This window comes from Lagenorhynchus albirostris, chromosome 18, assembly GCF_949774975.1.
Source record: "Lagenorhynchus albirostris chromosome 18, mLagAlb1.1, whole genome shotgun sequence".
Lineage (NCBI taxonomy): Eukaryota > Metazoa > Chordata > Mammalia > Artiodactyla > Delphinidae > Lagenorhynchus > Lagenorhynchus albirostris.
Window position 1 is genome coordinate 77,434,331 of NC_083112.1, and position 4,230 is coordinate 77,438,560.

The following is a 4,230-nucleotide window of genomic DNA, read 5'->3' on the forward strand; positions in this document are numbered from 1 at the left end:
TAATAGTCCTCTGGGTATAAATTAGTTTGGGCGCATGTTGTAATATATAATATGGGCGCCCCAATAATTCTTCTCAGGACAGCTATGAATTTGTCAGCTTTTTATTTACTGGGTTGTTTTTATGATTTGGCACTTATTTAGTTCAGCAACTGGAATGAAACCTTCAAGGCAAGAATACATATTAATAATCACAATTAGGTCTAGAAAAAATTAAAGCCAAGTGAAAACAAATGGTTCCACCCCTAGAAGAAAATTTACTTCTTTGTTGTCAAGTTCGTGCCGAGTCATTAAGCGTTATAGATTGTATGCAGCCTTCCCCGCACTCTGTTTCTGTAGAAAACACAAGAGGGAAAGAAAGAGTCGGAGCCCCGCCGCACAACCTACGAGGTGACACGACACAACCTACGATTGTTTCTTTGATATAAAAATTGACTGTCAGCTCAATACTGTTCTGACAAAGAGTTTGGGCTGGGTTTGCCTGACCACTCGCCAGAACCAGAATCTGAACATTGGTTTTTTCCTTAGTGCCTAACATCTGAAAGCATTTTGATTTTTTAAATTGAAGAACAGTTGATTTGCAATGCTGTGTTAATCTCTGCTGTACAGCAAAGTGGCTCAGTTACGTATACATTCTTTTCTTATATTCTTTTCCGTTATGGTTTATCCCAGGAGATTGAATATAGTTCCCTGTGCTCTCCATTAGGACCTTGTTGTTTATCCATTCTAAATGTAGTGGTTTGCATCTACCAACCCCAGACTCCATGATATCGTAAAGCCAATCTGTAAGGAACCAAAGCCGGTGCTTCGTAATTATATGACTACCTTCGGAATTGTCCCGCTGACGACAGCAGTCTTGCAGATTTCCTCGGATGCCAGGAGGCGCAGACAAAACGGCAATCTTCCACGTTGTAAGAGGGTCTGGAGGCGACTTGTCTGGCTGCCCTGAAGAAGGCGGCTCTCTGGAACCCTGGCAGCCTTCTGCCTCCTGGAGAGGACTCAAGTCAGCCTGGAGAGGCCTCCTCAGTCTGGCAGATGTGCAGGTGAACATCGTGTGTGCTCAGTGGGGAGTCTTTCTGCCACTTCTGCGCCCGGTAAACTGTTTCAGTCACTTGCCAGTAAGAAGGCTTTAAAAAAAAAAAAATTAAGTAGCTATAAAGCAGTACTCAGCACCGTAAGTACGTGGTACCCAAAGGCCCTGAGGAGAGGGACTGTGATTGGTGTGGCCAGCGTTTCCTCTTTGAGGAATATCTGAAAGCTCTCTTAGCACTGTCTGGAGGAGCCCGGAGGTGTGGCCTCGCTGGGCGCTCAGGTCAACTCCGCCGAAGCAGAAGGAGCAGCTCCTTCACGTGGGAACCAGGAAATGGTGCTTCTAATGGAAACCCTGGACAAGGACTTACCAGACCTGGATTTTCATTCTGCTTCTGCCATCGAAGGCTGTGAGACCCTGGGCCACTCACTTCCCTTATCTGAGACTCAGTTTCTTTATGAATCAAGAGCTTTGGACTTGATCTCTTCTAACTCTTAAGCTTTATGATTCTGTTTCTTTGATATAAAAATCGACTCTCAGCTCAATACTATTCTGAGAAAGAGTTTGGGCTGGTTTTGCCTGACCACTTGCCAGAAGCAGAATCTGAACACGGGCGATCTGTGGGGTTTGTGTCCCTCTGGCCAGGCCCAAGGGCCGCGCGTGAGCAGGAAGCGGGCACGTGCCATGTGCCCCAGGCTGGGAAATTTGCAGACGTGCATATGGTCTCTTAGAAAACAAGGGGCTCATCACTATTAAGCCGGTCTCATTACAGAGTCATAAATTGGAAATTGCAGTGAAATTAGGTTGATTTCTGACTGACAAATTTTGGTTGCAGGGCGGAAAAGAAATAATCATTTTTAAAGCTGCAACAGCTGTTACATCATATTATATTTTAAAACCCTTTAGAGGAATTAATTAATTTTATCATTGTTACACTCTCCTTAATAGTGTTCCAAAATACCTGGCGGCGATTAATCATGATCAGAATTTTTATCAGTCATGATCTAATACATTTTTCCAAAAAGATTTTATTGCACATTAAAATTACTTCGTTTGAATTTTTTAATTGTAGATCTTAATCTTGTTTGAAAATATAATCTTTATCCATTCAGTGTCATGCAAAGTGGGTGCTTCTTCTCAAAAAAACATTTTCAAACTTTGCTTGGGTTCTTTTCTTTCTTTTTTGCTAAGCCGTATCATTTAATTTCATGTGGCTTTAATGAGTAATTGTTTTCAGCAGTTTCTAAGGTTTCCGTCAGCAGTATTTCATTCCAGGATAAAAGGTAATGATCCATAAATTCTTAATGCCATATTTTTATAGCCAGTAAATTAGTCTTTAATGGGTTCAATAAGTTCTGTGATGTATGTCATTAATTGTTAATGGTGTTTTAACTAGATAATTGTAACGAAGGGCTGTTTGTCATCACTGCTGTGAGTGACTGATCCCTGCTATCTGTTCCGCTTCATAGTGTGGCACTTACTTTATCTGGCTCTGCGTGCTGAGAGCAGATCAGGTACCCAAAATGCACCAGCCAAACATCACATCCTAACACTCGTGTGTCGTGTGGCAGTGACACAGTTCTACAGCCTTCAGTCCCAATTTGCTTTTATCTTATGTATCCATCAGCTGTTGGTCCTACAGTGCTGAGTAACAAACCACCCCAACCTCAGTGGCTTAAAGCAACAATCCTTTACACTCACCATGATGATTAGGCAGGCCCTGGTACCGAGTTGTTCAATCAAACACAAATCTGGGTGCTACCGTGAAGGCATTTTGTAGTTACAGCTAACATCTACAATCGGCCAACTTTAAATAAAGGAGATTACCCTCGATAACTTGGTGGTCCTCGTCCCATCAGCTGAAGGCTATCAGAGCAAAGACTGAGTTTTCCTAGAGAAGAGGAATTCCACCTCCAGACGGCAGTATCGAGTCCTGTCTGAGTTTGCAGCCTCGCCAGCCCCACTCATGCGTATGCAGGCTGGGCGGGGACTGGCTGACCCTGTCTGGGTTCCACGGAGCCAGGCTTATCACCGCAGGTTGGGCCCTGTCTGTCCTCGTGGCCCTCAGGCTGCTCAGGGCGTGCTCTCCTTGGCAACGGTAGAGAAGCAGCAGATTTATCACCCAGGCTCACTTCAAGTCCCGCTTGCCTCTCATCTGCCCTCAGCCTCTGGCCAAAGCAAGTAAGTGATGGAGCCCTCAATACAGGGCAGGGAAGTTCACCCCACTTCCGGGGGGAAGACAGACAAAGTCCCATGCCGAGGGTGAGGACAAAGGGGAGGCGAGGAGTCACCGCCAGCAACCGTGCCTCCCACCTTCTCCTGAGCCCGACGAGGCTGGAGCCCCAGGGCCCTGGGAGACACATCTTTTGATGACTTCTGATGCATGTACCCTGTCACTCACTCCGGGCCAGACAGAATCGGAGCCCGCGGGTCAAAGACCAGCCAAAGCTCCCGCAAAGGCAGAGTCTCCTCTGAGAGCCTCAGCGGACGCCACCGGAGAGTGGCACAGAATCGTCACCTTCAAACCTCAGTTTTCATCACATTCCTGCTCTTTTCTCTTTGGCGCAATTTGCTTTTCTCTTTTTTTGGCAACTTTACACGGATTAGGCATTTATTTTCCAGCCTCATCAGAAGGCTTACTTTTGGGTTTTTTTGCAGCTGTAGAAATGCTACAGCTTCCCTCCTCTACCTGCATGTATGACCTTTCCAGATGGACAGTGTCTGGTGTTCCTACCCTGAGAAGGCGACAGCTATGTCTGCGAGGGGTCGGGGGAGGCGCCCAAAGGACACATGACAACAGCCATTGAGGGAAGGCCCAGAAAAGATGGGTGAGCATCGAAAAAGGATTTCCAGCCAAGAGAAGAGTGTCCACAAAAATCAGAGAAAATGATCACTGGTCGTAAATGATAACTCCTTCTGTATAAGCAAGGCTGGCTCAATGATACGTGGTCCAAATGCTTAAGCATGGTTATAGATCCTTTGGTAGTCTGTCTAATCTACCAAAAACTACACTAAAACATCCTCTCACCAGAAAAGAAAAAATTGTGTGTGTGCGCACACACACACACACAACCACATACTTCCTAAAACCTGCAACATCGTAGCATACAACGAGAGGACCTACAGTTTCAGGGAGTTCGTGGGCCCATCTCTGGATTAGAAAGCTCTTTGGGGTTCACATTCACAGCATAGTTGGTGATAGT